Below are 17,872 nucleotides of genomic sequence, written 5' to 3' on the forward strand. Positions count from 1 at the left end.
AAAGAGTTTAAAACTTATGGCAAATTAAACTGGAATGGTATTTGATACTTCTTTAAGAAATATCGGCCAGGCGCGGTGGCTCACGCCTGTAATCCCAGCACTTTGGGAGGCCGAGGCAGGCAAATCACAAGGTCAGGAGATCAAGACCATCCTGGCTAACACAGTGAAACCCTGTCTCTACTGAAAATACAAAAAAATTAGCCGGGCGTGGTGGCGGGCACCTGTAGTCACAGCTACTCAGGAGGCTGAGGCAGGAGAATGGCGTGAACCCAGGAGGCAGAGCTTGCAGCAAGCTGAGATCGTGCTACTGCACTCCAGCCTGGGCAACAGAGCAAGACTCTGTCTCAAAAAAAAAAAAAGAAAAAGAAATATCCAGGGTTGGGGGCAAGGGGAAGAAACTTGGAGGACAGGTCAATAAGTGCAGCAAACCACCATGGCACACATATAAAACAAATCTGCACATTCTGCACATGTGTCCCAGAACTTAAAGTAAAATTAAAAAAAAAAAAATCCAGAAAGATTGTCCAGCCTCAAGGTTTATATTATAATGGCTATAAACAACAAAAACATAAACCTATTTTCCAAAGGTTTCCCAATGTACTACAGAAGAAACAAACATACAAAATGACTTTGATATTTCTAAAAAGGATAACTTAACATTTAAAAAAAAAAAAAAGTTAATGAAAAAACAAACACTCAATGCTTACTGCCTTACTTTAAGAAAAAACCATTTGGTGAACCACATTTTCCCCCAAAGCTATTTAAACACCAAGATTCAGAAGTAAACCTTATTTAGATGAGTTTCTAGTCAACGAATTGACCTACATAATCTAAATTATATAAATCAAAAAGCTAGGCAATATCCTCGAAGGACGGGGCTAAAAATGGTTTAAAGTTTTTCAGCCTAGGGATAAACATGAACTACAAGAGACATAAATTTTCCTGAACACTTTGTATCACACAGCTAAGTAGAGAGGATATTAATGTTTAATTTTTAAAGTTATTTAAAAATGAATTTCTATAAGTATTATAAAAACAACAAGCTCTAATTTTGGCCATAATCATGGTAAGTATTCACGTGTTAGCAATCAGATTTCAAACTAAGACTTTATAGATGCAGCTCTTGGGTTAATTACCCTCTGACAATACACTGTTAGTAATACTGTGTGTGTAGAGCTGTTGGGCTCCTACTGGTTCAAACATGGCTTTGAACAGCCTGTGTTAATGAAAACTCTCCTTTCCAAAGATTCTTATGGGTCACTCTTACAAAAATCCTGTATTAGAGCCAGCAAACAGCCTCATGCACCAGATCTGAAACTGTACATTTTTCAGGCATTACATGAAATTTTCTTAGACAGCTCCCTATTAAAATGGTTTAAATTCCAAACCAAGCCTTGGGAAACAGAGCTTACACTATCTTGAGCCTTTCTATAGCATTGGGCAATGGGATGAGAATGCCGCAATGAAAAGACAAAAGTAGTGTTAAACTCTCACACTGGAACAGCAAATTAATCTTTACTATGGAATAGAGACAAAGCCCTTTGTTATCATCAACTGTGAAATATTCTTCTTTTTTTTTTTCTTTTTTTTGAGACAGAGTCTCGCTCTGTCTCCCAGGCTGAAGTGCAATGGCGTGATCTCAGATCTGCAACCTCCGCCTCCCAGACTCAAGCGATTCTCCTGCCTCAGCTTTCCGAGTGGCTGGGATTACAGGTGCCCACCACCACACCCAACTAATTTTTGTATTTTTCATAGAGACAGGCTTTTGCCATATTGGCCAGGCTTGTCTCGAATTCCTGACCTCAACGGATCCACCTGCCTCAGCCTCTCGAAGTGCTGGGATTACAGGTGTGAGCCACCGCGCCTGGCCAACTGCGAAATATTCTTATGACAATTTTGATTTTACAAAATTAGGTTTTAGTCGTAGCCCCTGCAGGCATTTTCCTGTTGCATTCTGGATTAACCCATTTTTTTAGTTAATTCCTGTCAAAATGACAAAGGAGAATTGATTTCTTTCAGTGAGGTATCCTTATAAATGGGAGAATCTGTGTTGATTGATGGGGTGTTAAAGAAAAGAACCGTTAATGGATTTGTAAAAAAATAGATAAATAAAGCAAAATCTCCACTTATGACCACCAATTGATAACAGCAGCTCTTTTTTCATCGGAAATTTTTTTTTTAGTTTAGAAATTTTTAAAGCAGTCCAACTCACTCATCACTCTACTTATTAATAAAATACAGCTTTATTTAAGCAATTCCCACTGAGATGGCCCAAGTTAAAGGTCACTCAGCGTGGTTATCATAATACTAAATAAGTTAAAAATTTAAAAGTCAAATGGAAAACATCATTTAAAGCTATGCTGTGCTGTAATGGAAAAATCTGAGGCTCTGCAGTCAGGTGATCTAAATTCAAATTCCAGTTTGGCACTTATTAAGCACTGCACTAAAGCTGTCTGAGCCTCAGTTTTCTCATCTCCAAAATGTGCAAACCCTTAGCCTTGCAGAGTAATTGCACTACATAAGGTAATAAAGGTAAAATATCGGATATACAGCATAGAATACAATAGCTCTTCACTAAGTAGCAATTTTTATTAGTATTGTTTAGAACAAAACTTTAAGAATATATTATTTTAAATTATATTATTTTTTCATGCCCATACTAACCAGGCAAACTAAAAATTGTATTTAATGGGCTGTCTGGGGCTCTTCAGTACAAAAAAAAAAAAATCTAGCTTTTGAAATTGTTGGTTTTGTTTTCATAAGGGAACTAAAAACAACACTGGATTTTAAAATGCATTTATATTAGGTAGGAATATATTTCTAAGGTCTTCCCATTACATGGATTTAAACTATTATGAATTTAGAGCAGTAAACACATCCCACTGCTGCTAAGTATTTACCACAACCTCAGCAAAAATGAGATGAGCCACCAAATGTCAGTGTGACTGCAACCTGGACTCAAGCAAAAGTTAACTGCTCTCGAACTCCCCTTCCTGGAAATACTGATGGAGAAACAGAACTGGTGCCAGAAGACTGGAGATGGGGGAAATGAGTTCCCACTTTGAAGAAGACAAGAAAGAAAAACAAAAAGGAAAAGAGAATCCCAATACTGCACACCACCAGTGAGTTTACTGTTGATCCTGGACAAGATTCTTGGCAGAGTGTTAAAAGAATGGTTTGTGACTACTCAGAAAAGAAAGCATCAGTCCTGGCGGACAGTGTGGGTTCAATAGGGATGAAACAAACCTCATTTCCTTCTCTGACAAGGCTGGTAGCCTGGCAGATCAGGGAAACACTGTGGACATAATATATTTGAACCTGAGTAAGGAATCTGACAAGGGCTCCCAGGACAACTTAAAGGACATGATGTGAAAATATGGGCAGAAGGCTAGGGCAGTTTATTAGACTAATAAACACATGAGCCAAAGGCTGTCAACATCCAATCAGTGCCACTCTCTGGAAGGTCCCTAGAGACAGGGTTTTGTCCTTGGTCCCTTTGCTTCATCATTTTTTTAAAAACAAATGATCTGGATGAAGCCAAGGAAAGAATATTTATCATATTTTCAGGTTGCTTAATTAAAACTAATATTTATGTGGTGCTTTATTTTTTCAAACATCTCTATGCACACTATTATTCTTTACCTTCACAACTATTCGACAGGGGAGGTAGAACATTTTATTTTCCATTTTACAAATGAGAAAACTGAAGCTTACTGCAGTTAAATTATTCATGTGATGTAACAAAGCCGGAACACAGTAAAGCCAGGATTTAACCTCATGTATCGAGTCTTTTTGACTTCACATTGGGACCAAAACCTGGGACAGGCAACAGCTATAGATGCAGGATTCAAAAAGATTTTGACAAGCAGAAGCAAGGAGCAATATCTGATTGATAACTTCAAATAGATTCCCAGTGTGCCCATATAGGTAACATTTTGTCCCCAAGGATGTCCTGAAACATTCAGCTCAATACGATGTGTGAGATGGTACATTCACTAATACAACCAGGCCGTGCTACATATCTAGAATAAAAAGGATCATAGTCTCCCCCAACTCTTGTCACAACACACCTGGGTAAAGAGGTTCACCCATTAGATGTGATCTTTAAGAGCCTTTCCCGCTCTGGGGTAGCATTATTCTAGTACAAGGCATAGGATGGTTTAAATGAAGCTGTTTTGAGAGGAAATGCTCACAGCTTGGTCATGTAACCATCACAGAACTATACAAGAAAACAGATCACAGAGGCTGAAATCCAGAATTCCAAGTTTTAGAGTTTATTCAGTAGTCAGTTGTAAATTTTAAAAAACAACAATATTCACAGTAGTGATAAAGAAATACAATTTTCTCTTTCCTAGTGTTATATTAGTCCAGATTCCCCAAACACAGGAGAAGCATCTGTCAAGGGTGTCCTGCTGCTTGGAATACAATATGGAAAACCCAAGGACATTTCCGACATAAGGAAGTAGGAATAGTGACGTCGCCCCAGGCTTTCAACTGGCTGGAGCTTAGACCTCTCCTTCCTCTTTAACTTCTCTCCAGTGAAGCTCTATCAAGCAGTATCTTGCCTGCTTCTCCCACCAGCTCCCCGACCACCTCTCTCCACCCACAGCTAGACACATGCAAGAAAGAGTCTGGTACAATAACAGGAGGGAGGATCATGGAGGCAGCTTCTAGAACTTGTGAAACATCCTAAGAGGCCCATTCCTTGTTCTCATCCTGACCAGGTGCCAATCAAGCTTGGATTTCCAAGATCCAAGGCAAGAGGTATTCCATCCAAGACAACCAAATGGAGGGTTATGGCAGCCTACCAAAACAATAAAAAATATAAATTCTCCAAATAGCAAAGGAAATCCATATTTAAGCATATGCTCAACTTCCTATGCCAATATCTTCTAAACTTGTAAAACTGTACATGCCCTTTGATATCTAAATATCCTATTCTTGGTTCCACTTTTATATCAAGGTTTCTTCTTTCTAACTATATTCACAGATACTGAAGTTTCTGCCTCACAATATCTTATCTTCAGAACTTTTAAAACCCACTTTACATGTCAGATGCCATCTTTTGCTTTCCTCATTTTAAAGTGTATCCTCATCTTCTATTTCTGACTCTTCCCACTAGTTTTCTTTTTCGCAGCTTCCTGTGATCAACACCAAAGGCGAAACGTATTAGGTAAACAGGCTGCCCCAGAGGGGAATGGAAGGGAAGAACTACTTAAATCAACACTACCAAACTCTGGTAGTCAAGGGTGTGTGGTATTTTTCCACAAGATGTAGTCTAACAGCTTACACTGGAGCAGTTCAAATACCTCCTGCTAGTGGCATTGCAACAGCTCCAGCCATATGTACCAGAGTCACCAGCCAATGCATCTGATGCCAGGGAGAATCTGCAGTTTAATGAAATTCCCTACCAGTGCTGCAGACATACCCACAGCGTTATTTCATTTAACATCATATTAATGCATTTCAGGTCCTGAGTTTATGGCCTGTGCTGATTTTTTTGATGGCTGAGTTACGCCCACCAAGACAACATAACATCCAGACAGCAACCCCAAGGGCAATGTGAGGAGGATTTTCTGATTATGTCATCAAACAGGAAACCTCACGGAGACTCTGGGATTAATGCATTTTCCACTGGAGCTGAAAGCAGGCAGGATGCAGTCACTGGAAAGGAGAGAGGGAGGGAAAATCGTTGGTAGAGGTGGAGGTGGTGTTTTTTCATATAACATTTAAAGAAATCACTCATATTTACTCACATCCTTAAGCCTCCAAGCAAATAAAGATTTTAAAACTTCAGTTGAATGTGGGAATAAGCAAGCTATATAAGCACTGGATATGAATGCACCCCACAAAGAGTTTCTCTAAACCATGGCACCATTCTTGCTCCAGATGGCATAGAAAATAATTTATAAATGACAAAAGTTCAATGGGTGTACAGCAGCTGTTCAGTTTCAGCTCTTTGGCCACCCACTTCAGGAGAACTGAGAGAACTGAGAGCTTTCAATCAACTCTTGTCTCTCACAGGGCCTTCAAACAGCATCAGAACATGTGTACAATATGTTCTCAGAAAGTAGCTGGCCAAATACGAAAGATTAGAAAATCAAGTGAAATAGAAAAGAGAAATACATTCCATTTTCCTCAAAGTCCCAAGCAAGAACTAAGAACAAAGAAAACCCAAACTCTGCATAACCTTCTTTTTATGTTTTTTGGTTTTTTGCATGTATACTCACAGTTTCCTTTGCCACAGAATGAGATCTAGAACTTCATCAGTGTTATTTTAATCGCATATAGTCAATATTTTCCTTGCCCACCTTCATTCACTCCTATAAACCCTTATGTTAAGAAAGCACTTTGGCTTAACCATGGGACAACCGCTACTTAGAAACCTAGCATCTCCCATTTTATATTTCTCTTCTGTTCTGAGCTGCCAAGAAAAACAAACAAATTTTAAAACACCACCATACTGCAAAATAAACATTATCCTCCCATTTTTTTTCAAGAAGAGTTGCTCAGTTGCTGTTCAAGTCTTGATAAATCATTTGCAAAAAGAGGTGAATAGAGATGATTATTCTAACCTAATTATTCGGCTTGTTTAAAACCAAACCTATCAAACTAATGCAACCTAAATAATTTGCCACTTTCAGAAGAGCCAGTTTCAAGGATGGCAACTGCAGTAGGTAAGGTTATAATTTAAGGAGAGAAAACTTTTAGGATAGTCAATGTTGTGAAGCCCATCTGCTATGTGGGCTCTCGGGCATGCACTCTTGATTGACTGCAGAAGCTTTCTAAATTTTAGCCCAGCCAGGTTTACATTGGATAGAAATGTGGAAGGATGATAAACAGCTGTCATCCTTTGTGAGCTCCCAAACACAGGAAGGCAAGATTATATCACAGGAGACATGAACCCACCCACTCTCTCCTGCTTCAGCGTTTCTCTATAAATAGATCTCTTAAAGGAAGGGGCTCACTGGTGCCTTTGCAGTGACTGTTTCTTCATGCTTATAATATGCGTGGAGTCTGGTTACAAAAAGGGGGACAGAATCAGAACAACATCTTAGCGAAGAAAACACTTCCTATTAAACCTTACAGCAAACAATTTTAAATGAAGAAATGTATAATCATAAAAGATGTTAAAGAACAACCAGAGCTGGCTGAACACAAAATTGTTCTCCAAGTTCACATTCAATTTCATGTAAGCCCTTGGTGGTGAGCCTTATCCAGTCATTTTTTATTACCATTGAGCTAACTGTGCAATCTGTAAATGATCTTTCAAACACTGTTCTATTTGCCCATCAATGGAGGAGAAACATAAGAATTGGGAGAGAAAACTGGTCAATAATTATATGCTTGAAGGGAGCAAGATCAAGAGAAACATTAAAAACCATCATCTTCCTTATTTTTTTAAAACACGTATATTTTCTGCACTTCCTGGCTGTTACTAGGAATAACAAATCAGCAATGCAGAGTAGAGTTCTTTTCAACAAGTAAAGGCATTTGGACATTTACCCAGAGCTGGGTAGTAGATAGAGAGATCTGGCGAGTGTTAAAATTATTCTCAAGATACTATGAGGATTAAATTTCATACTAAGAAAATTTTACTCACTGTGCAAAATATCTCTAGTTAAGCAAATTATTCAGAACTTGGGACTGAATACATTCAATAAAGCTGTCAAAAACACAAGGATCCATTGTCTCTTCTTTTTGCCTCAAGGAACTTAGACAGACAGCCACCAGACAGGCTTGCTGAACTCCCTGAGGCCTTCAAGGGTGAATTTCTGTAGGACAATCTCCTGACTACAAAATGAACTTAAACAAGTAGTTCTGTAACTTAAGACTCCCTGCCTTAGGATTTCTTTTTAAATTAGCTTGAGTTTGTGGCTGCTCTTTACGTGGTCCACTCACCAGAGAAACAACAATCAAAACCAGTGAGTGCCACGGTCAGTGTATTTAATAAAATGATAGCTATTTAGAATACAGATTCTGAAACCAGGTAAAGTTGGCAGCGACCAACACCGTTATATACACTAGAGCAAACACATAATATGTCGCTCTCCCAGAGTTTCCAAAGCACATTACGCATGCCGGAACCTCTTCCAGCTATCAGATCTGGCTACCTTTTATGGCAATAACCCAATTCATACTGTTTTAACCCAATTGAACAGATTATCAAAAGCAGATCATCACAATGACCCTAGATCATCGCTGTCCTATAGAACTTTCTGCAGTGATGGAAACACTCTATATCTAGGCTTTCCAGCCTGGCTGTCCCGAGCAACATGGAGCTATTAAACATTTGAACAGGGCTATTGTGACAGAGGAACTAAATTTTTAGTTTTATCTATTGTCAATCAATTTTACTTTAAATTTAAATAGCCATAGATTTTCAGGGACCACCATATTGGACAGAATGGCTCTAGGAGGCTAAATTAGTAGAGAACAAACAAACAAACAAACAAACAAAAACCACCACTCGAATCCTGCTTCAAAACCATTTTAAAATCTGGAATGGAAGAATAATTTTGAAACTGGAATTACAATTCAATTATAACCGACCGAACATGCAACGGGCTCTCAAAATCACTGAGACAGTAGCAGGGCGCAATAATCTAAAGATGTCTGTGTTTTAAAGCATTGTGTCATTTGATTTTCCACAAACTGGAATATTTTGCATATAATATTAGGCTCCTTTAAAAAGGCAACCCATCATTGAAAAAAAAAAAAAATCACGGGAATCAGGCTGTTCTATGAGTATTTTAGGAAGGAAAAGTACAATTGAAAAAATATTCATTTCACTCTGTTGGTATTGCTCGCCCCTAATTTTAAGAATGAGAAGATGATAGAAAAGGCCTTTGTCTAGCACTTTACAATTTGCATTCTTGTACCTTGACAGACATAACAGTGAGTTGAGTTTGTCAGGCGCAAACAGTGTTTTCACACTTCTTATAGAAGTGTGCCTTCATTAGTATTCAACATTTAATTAAGTCATAACACCAGAAAAGATCTGGTAGTGAGTTTCAGCACCCATACTATCCATAGCTAATGACAAAAACAGAGTGCTGGATCTTGAACCTGTAAATAATATTTCAAGCAGAAAATATGGTATTGATATAAAAGGACACAACATGACCCTAGATCATTGCTGTTCAATAGAACTTTCTGCAGTGATGGAAACACTCTATATCTAGGCTTTCCAGCCTGGCTGTCCCGAGCAACATGGAGCTACTAAACATTTGAACAGGGCTATTGTGACAGAGGAACTAAAGAACCCAGGATTCATGATCAAATGGACAACTGAATTGTGGTCCTACAACTCTCTCTCTGCGTACAACTGTGAGGAAGTCAATCTTGCTAAACCTCAGTTTTCTAATCTGAAAAATGGGGATAATACTGTAATACTGACTTAATGTTAAGTAAATCCTGGATAGAATGCCCTGCATAAAGCAAGCATATAATAAATGTGTGCTTTACTAGGCACATAATAATAATAATATCGTTTTTAGTTATTGTGAGTTACAAAAACTCTGGGGCAATCACCATTGTTTTTTTTTTCCCCCCAGGCTGGAGTGCAATGGTGCGATCTTGGCTCACTGCAACCTCTGCCTCCTGGGTGCAAGAGATACTCCTGCCTCAGCCTCCCACACCATCCCATTTTTAAACCACTCTTGATCATAAATGGACAGATAAAATCCAATTACTCAGGGTTTTTTTTTTTTAACTTCTTTACCACAGGACTAGTGAGAGGCTTTGATGCATTCATTCCCTGATATTCAAGACACTGCTGTCATTAACACAGTAAGAAGGAAATAACCACTTCATTCAACAGTCTTTCCAATTCTTACAAACATGCTATCTTAATTTCCTCAGATGTTGTCAGACATAAGGTTTCTTTTGCAGGAGAGATTAATGAGGCAAGAAGCAGACATAAAGGCATAGACTCTAAAGAATTTTAAGCCGAAGGAAACTTACTTAAAGACCATCTAGTCTAATCCTCTAATTTTGTTTTTTTGTAACCTAGGTCCTGGGAGGGTAAAATTGCTTGCCCTAAATTTCTGAAAATTCTATTCCAGTGCTTTTCCCGTCTTAAAATCTTGCATCAAAAGTTGACATCAAGATATACTTTGGGTTCAGTGGTTCTGTGATCACGATGTCTGTTTCCTGGGGCTTTTAAACTGATGATGGCAATAATTAAATTATAGAAAACTATAATGTATATGCACAAAAACATGCATCACAAGCATCGGCTGCTCTTATTAAGTTTATATTATAAGTGAATGACCCAGATCAATAATTTGGATGAACACATAGAATATAAACTTTGGTAAAAAGCGCACACACACACACACACACAAAGAATACAGAAGGATACACACACACACACACACACACATATATATATATACGAGAAATCTGTTAGATGTTAAAGACAAATTCAAAACTTGTGATTTTATTGTTTCAGTTTCCAAGCAATTGTTTTAGAAATTACACTTATATCCCTCTCTTCTTGTATTCAATGTAAATCTAAAACCACATTTGACGTGCTTTAAAACCAACAGGTTCTTTCTACTAAACAAGCTGATTCTTAAGAAAGTGTAGAATAAAGAAGTCAAAAATTGTTTTCTTACTTGTAAAGCTCCCTAAGGAAAAAGGTTTAAAGAGAATCTTGAAAACCACTGGCTAAAATATATTTCAGATATTATCAATGATATTTTCTTATCTATTTGTCAATGTTTTCCATTTGCTGATTTGATTAAATTCCTGCCCATTCATCTTCTTATGGGAAAACAAAAACTTAAAAGCAGCTTTACATAAAGAAGTGTGTGTGTGTGTGTGTGTGTGTGTGTGTGTGTGTGTGTGTGTCTGTGTGTTGGTTTTGCTGACAGGCTTTGAGCCTTTCCCCATCTTTATTACCCTGTCTCTGGTAACAGGTTCCAGAGTAGTGTTCAGATCACATTAGAAACCTCATTCTCCTTTCCTGCTATCTATTCCCAAATTTTAAATGCATACTACTTTGGGCCATCATCAGTGAATGATGGAAAGAGTACATGCTTTAAAATCCAACAGACCTTTGAAACCAGCCTTCCCCAACTATTAGCAGAGTAAAATAAATTTTAATTTTCTCTTGTAAAATACATGTATAATGTCATAGGATAATTGGAGAATTAATGAGATAATACATAAAAAACATCCAGTGCAACATATAAAAGATAATACCCCCCAAAATGGCAAATATCATGATCTTCAGCAACAACTGACAAGAGTTGCAATATTTACAACAATGAAAGTTTGAAGAGGAAGAAAACAAAATTCCATCTTTAAGGGGCTTTCAAGCCAAGTGAAGAGGCCCAATGTACTCATCTGGAGATGAGGGGCAGTGCGAAGAAGATAGAGCCACCCACCAAGTACAAGGGGTAGCAGAAAAGAGAAGCGTTCAAGAGGAAGGGGTGGTCACAGTTGGAGAAACTCCCTGGAGCAACCAGAACTTGAACTGTGAACTAAATTGCAAGTCAGGCTTGAATATACACCAGGGAGCAGGAGGGTCATTCCTGGCAGAGATGTAGCTGCAGCCTAAGCTAAAAGATGCGTCTTGTGGGTCTGGGGGAAGCAGGGTAAGTCTTCATGTAGGAATCGTGACGGGCAACTAAGTGCAATTCAGACTGGGTGAGCCTTGAATGTGAAGCTAAGAAGTTCAAGCGTATCCTTCAGTGGCTGGGGAAGCATTGAACATTTCTCAGCAGACAGCACTATATACACAGTGGTCACCGAGAAAGATTCAGTGGCAGGAAAATTTGAAGGTAGGGTGAGAAGAGAGGTGCTGAAGGAGTGGAGACCACAGTTTTAACCTACAGAGTGGGCTGGATCCATGTGCTATTTCACTCCGGTTAAATACACTAGACTGGAAATGAAAGGACGTACACAGTATACAAAGCAAATGCTTACTCTTTGTCCACTGAATCAGAGAAAAAAGTGGCAAAGTGATGGTGCAGGCCTTCTTAGGGTTACACAGACAGGGAGGGAGGCACGGCCCAGAGAAGTAGGCTAGGGAGAGGTAGGGGCCAGGAGGAGGACAAGCAAGGTTTGAATCTGTGGTCAATCTCAAAGGATTAAAAGGCCTGTAAGCAGGATTACAAACAGGGATTAAGGTCCTGGTAATGGACAAGGCAGGTTGAGGCCTCAGCAGGGATCAGAGCCCAGCTATAGAAAAGCCTAGGCCAAGAATGGGAGGGCTATAAGAACATATCATAAGAAAGTCTATCTCTATCTGATCCAGCAAAAAGAAAAATTAGACTATATTAAGTTATTCGGGTCTTGCCTTACAATGATGATTCTTCTAGGTATAAAACGCAAGGGCCAATCAAGGTAGATAGGGAGGTTCTCATCTCCTACACAGCTATATCTTCAGTTTTAGAAGATTCATCTCTTCCATTTCCTGCTACAGCCACTGTGTACCCAAATGGCTTAAGGGCTTGGCGCCTCTGTGTATGAAGCCTGAGTTCTGACTCATAAGTCTTAAAAAGATAGCTAAGGCTGACTCCTTCATCCTGGGCTACAGCTGCAAAGAAGACAGACACATCCCTTTCTTTTGCCGAGCTTACATTCAAATGGGGGAAAGGACAGATTATTTTAAAAGTCAGGCAAACAAATGAAAGATAACGTCAGAGATAGATTTAAAAAGGCAAGAATATAAACGTGATATGCTGGAGAGTATGGGGACAGAGCTGGGCAAGGCTATTTTGGATTGTGTAATCAAGAAGGTGAAATCTGAGCTGAGGGGAAAAGGAGCTCTGGGGACAAACAGCAAGAAGGAGCTTATATTTCTGGAAAAGAAAGAAATCAGTGTTGAAAGAAATTACCATGGAGGGTAATACAACATGAGCACCGATTACACGCCAGGCACTGTGTGCAGTACTTGCATTCATTACGTCCTTCAGCCTCCAAACAAGCCATCAAGTTGTTACTGTTTATACTTGATAGAAGAACACAAATAGGTTTATAAAAGCTAAATAAGCTGCCCAAGGTAAACAGTTAACAAATGGTCACACCAGAGTCCAGGTAAGCTTTGGGCCAGAAGCTTGCAAGATGGCTGGATAAAAAGACGGAGAGCAGGAGCCCAGGCCTGCTGGCATAGGTGATGAGCACTGCATTAAGGGACAGGAGCAGGAGCAGAAGAAACGTATAAGCCTGTGTGATGCTCCAGGGTATTCACAAACAGGACTTGGTGGACTAGACATGGTGAGGGATTAGCTTATAAACCTGAGTGTGTTGCTAACACTTAGAGGAATGGAGAGTTCTAAAGGGGGTCTGGGTTTTAGTGAAAGACACTGAACTTGGGTTTTGATGTGTTGACCTGATGGAATCTAGGTAGACAGGGAACAGCTGGGTAAAGAACTCCCAACAAGTGGGTAGAAATATGAAACTGAAATTCAGAAGAAAGGTTGACCCTTAAGATGTGGATCAGGAGTACCTTGGCCATATGGTGGATCAGTAGCATTTCTGTGTTCTCCTATAAGGTATAGTAGTATCCATGTTGGCTTCAAAAGCATACTCATCTTTCTCCAACCTTCAGGAAACATGCAAGAATTCTCTCTGCCACCATCAACATGACTAGCTCCAGAAACAGACAGGCAGGCAGGCACGCACACGCGCACGCGTGCAGACACACACACACACACACACACACACACACACACACAGAGTGAATTTAGTTTTAAGTTAATGGCCCTACTACACAGACATATAGCAAAATGACATGTTATTTAGATTCAAATGCTCAGAGTTAAAATGCTATGAAATCATATGGGCTTTGACTTTTTAATGTTATTCAATTGATGTCATTAAAACAGAGGAATTAGTCTTGTAATTATTCCCTTATGAGTTCTGCTGTCTGTCTGAAAAAAAGAAAAAGCACTCATTTCTATCCCCAAACCAACTTATTTGGAGGAAAATTAGATGGGTTAAAGACAGCAAAAACTAAGTTTCAACATGCATGTGGGGAGAGGAAGAAAATGCATGTCAATAATGCAGAATGCCCTGCCAGTCAATCTGAGCCGTGCCTTCCATTTGGATTGTGTAGTCTGGCTGATGCAGCAGTGAGGATGGATCTTTTCTCTCCTGTTTTAGTGTGCTAGCCATTCTTAGCACCCTAACACTTCATTAACATGCTAATGTGTGACAATTATTTTGTGCAAGTACCACCATATCTATTTTTTTAAAAGTCACTATCAACCACAGCCAGAATGCAGGACATAATTGCTAAAAAATGAACCAAAATGCTAACTCATGCCATTACTAATAAGAAAACAAAAAGCTGCTCAAGAGATTTTTTTTTCCCCCTTTCTGTCTTATGGTTTTGGCAGGTCAATCATTCTTTGTGTGATCATCACTGAAAAAAGAATCTAATTTGTCTGGAAGCATAAGCAAACCTTAACGTTAACTCTACCAAGAGAAAGAAAGGCAGAGTTAGACAGTTCTCTCACTGTCTAACTCTGTAATCTTGAGCGAGTCATTCCTTATAATATTAAAACAACAACAACAACAACAACAACAAAAAATTAGTCCCTCACTGATGACTAGTTTTCTTATTTATACAGGTTGAGTACCCCTTATCTGCAATGCTTGGGAGCAGAAGTGTTCCAGATTTGGGATTTTCTTTAGATTTCGGAATATTTGCGTTACCGGTTAAGCATCCCTAACGCAAAAATCCAAAATCCGAAATGCTCCAATGATCATTTCCTTTGAACTTTATGTCAGCATTTAAAGAGTTTCAGGTTTTGGAGTATTTCAGATTTCAAGTTTTAGAATTAGGGATACTCAAAATGTTGGAGTCTCTGACATTATCTTTAAGATCTCTTCTAACATAAATATCTGCAATCAAAGGATATTACTACTTTAACAACGGCTAAACCCTCAATTTTTATTTTAAAATCATTTTATAGGTTGTGTATATTATTTGTCTTCATCTTCTATTGGCTTCAAGTATGAACAAGAACACCTGTACCTCTATGGAGAATCATTGAACTCTAATAAGCTACATGAAAGATGCTGAGAAAAATGGAGAGACTGTAAAAGCTCCTAGATGGAATAACTTACCAAAAATATGTTAGTTCTTCAATTTTGATTTATAAATTCAATAACTTACCAAAAATATGTTAGTTAATTTTGATTTATAAATTCAATAACATTCCAATCAAAATTCAGTTATAGTTTGAAGAACTCATTCGATTGCATTTATTTCAAAATTCATATACAGCCAAACACAGTAGCTCACGCCTGTAATCCCAGCACTTTGGGAAGCCAAGACAGGCAGATCACTTGAGGTCAGGAGTCCAAGACCAGCCCGGCCAATACAGTGAAACCCCGTCTCTACTAAAAATACAAAAATTAGCCAGGCATAGTGGCATGCACCTGTAGTCCCAGCTACTCAGGAAGTTGAGGCAGAAGAATTACTTGAACCAGGGAGGCAAAGGTTGCGGTGAGCCAAGATCACACTACTGCACTCCAGCCTGGGCGAAAAGTGAGACTCAGTCTCAAAAAAGAAAAAAATATATCATATAGAAAAGAAAAGTTCACAGATACCTAAATCCACTATGAAAAAGAACAACAATAAGCAGGACTTACTCTACCAGATAGTAAAATATACTACCAAGCCATAGTAACAAAACAGCATAAACTTCAGTGAAAGAACAGAAAGACCAATGGAGCATATCGGAGAGCTGAAGGGCAACACCAGCCTAAATAAACAGAATCACCATGTGAAAAATTAATGGATTGCTACCTACCACCACATACACATGTGGACTTCAGATAGATTAAAGTCCTAATTGTGAAAGATAAAACTATAAAACTGATATTAATAGATAATTTTTCTGTCAGAAGAAGAGGGAATATTTTACAAAGCCCCCAGAGTAAAATATTAATAAACAAAATTACATCAAAATTAAAGACTTCCGTTCAATAAAAAGTATAAGACACAAAAGTTAACAAACAGGACAGGCTAGGAGAATACATGTAATGTCTAAAACCAGACAGGGACTATCTGGACTATACAAAGAATGCCTATAAATCAATAGGAAAAGTAAAAAATTTCCAGTAGATAAATGTGCAATGAATTTGAAGGGGAATTTACAGATGAGAAAAATAAAAAAAAATAAAAAAAAAAAACAAGCCCATGAAGACATAATCAAATCCATCAATAGTCAGATAAAAACAAAACAAAAAATATATCATTTTACACTCACTAGACAGAAATAGGGAAAATTAGAAAGCTTAATAATGCTAAGTACTGGCAGGAATGTGGGAATAAGCATTCATACTGCTGGTGGGTGCTTTGACTGGTGAATCATTCCAGAGGTAACCAGTGTACTTTTTGAAATTATACTATATACAGTATCTGAGCTGGGTACATAGCCCTCTGGCTCAGCAAGTCTACTATTAGGCTACCGCCCAAATAAATTCCCCTTGGTACTTTCCAGTAAGGGATATATCTGAGGCTGTTCACAGTAGTGTTCATGGTGAAGTGAGATGGAGACAATATAGGTGTCCATCCCTGAGAGAGAACAGAAGTAAAATGTATTCTAGGCGCACTTCAACAACTATGGGCATTTGGATGCAATGGATTAGAGGTACACATAGCACTATCCATGGATCTTAAAACAGAATACTGAGTGGAGAAAATACAAAGAAACAAAATGAGATATATAACTCACATTCACATGAATTAAAATGCAGTTACAATAAATTCCAAATATGAAATGATGTGAATTCTGTAAGAACACATCCACTGACAAGTGCATGCATTTTGCACGACTGAGTTCTCAAATGACTAGGAATGAGGATGAAGAAGAATGTACACCTGCCAGCATGTACTCATACGCAAATAAGTAGAGACCTATGAGATTGTGTGTCTGTGTGTATAGATCTATGTATCAAACAAGAGTTTTACAAAATACACATATTCTTATTCCATATAATGCACTCTGTTTACACTTTGTTTCCTTTTTTATTTTTTAATACTGATCTCTGTCCACAAAATTCATTGCATAACCTAGCAATGCATTACAACTTTACTTTTTAAAACACTGATGTAGACAATAATAAAGGCATTACGGTGAGTTCCTGGAAGAATAATAATAACAGTGCCACAAAACTAAGAATTGTAAGCAAGAGCCCGAGCACAGGCAGCCGACTTGAGAAAAAAACTCTCCCTTGTGCTCCTTCTCCCAAAGATTCACATTCTCAGGGAATTACCAGGAGTCTGGGTCGGCTCCTCATCACGTGATTCTGACCTCAACAGCACTTCCGGATGGTGAACTTTTCACCCCTACTTCAGCCCTGGCCTGTCAGACTGAGGCCAGAACTAAAGCAGGAAATGATATGCTACTTGCTTAAGCAGAAGGGATATTTTAAAACATAAAGGAACATTTCTAAGCATTCCTTAAACACATTCAAACGGGAGGTAAATATATAAAAATATGATCCCTCTCCTTTGAAATGGAAACTTGGAAGATACAAAAAAGGCAGAAACGCTAAGGAACAAAATAATAAAATAGAAAAAACTTGAAAACAGGAGTAGGTCACCCAGATTTCAAGGGAGCAGGAAGCTAAACGTGTGTAGGAGGAGATGCTGTATAAGATAGAAAAGTCAATGGGCTGTTTCCAATTTTCAGTTCAATAAATAAAAATTAAAAGCAAACAAAACTTTCTATTCTAAATGAACTGAATATCGTCTTATGGGGGCAGCTTTAGGTCCTCTTCCTACCAGAAGCTCTTACCAGAAGACATTTCTTGGCCAGTACAGAACATAGCAAATTTTAAGTATTTAAACAGTACTATACACTTCTGAGCTAAACAGGGGTAGATGCTTCTGGGCCAACTG

General features: G+C 38.4%; 1 protein-coding gene across 19 annotated transcripts in view; it reads right to left on the reverse strand.

Annotated features, from left to right (window-relative positions):
- Nucleotides 1-17,872, reverse strand: part of LOC106997839 (uncharacterized) — a 547,605-nt gene that overhangs the window by 205,032 nt on the left and 324,701 nt on the right. The window contains exon 6 of one of the 19 annotated variants that reach the window (XR_013417060.1): nucleotides 4,252-5,664. The exons of the other annotated variants lie outside the window; for them this stretch is intronic. The gene's annotated coding sequence lies outside the window, so the exon portion shown is untranslated. Of the gene's footprint in view, nucleotides 1-4,251; nucleotides 5,665-17,872 lie in introns of those variants that run through there. 19 annotated transcript variants of the gene reach the window in all.

This window comes from Macaca mulatta, chromosome 4 (assembly GCF_049350105.2).
Source record: "Macaca mulatta isolate MMU2019108-1 chromosome 4, T2T-MMU8v2.0, whole genome shotgun sequence".
NCBI classification, from domain to species: Eukaryota; Metazoa; Chordata; class Mammalia; order Primates; family Cercopithecidae; genus Macaca; species Macaca mulatta.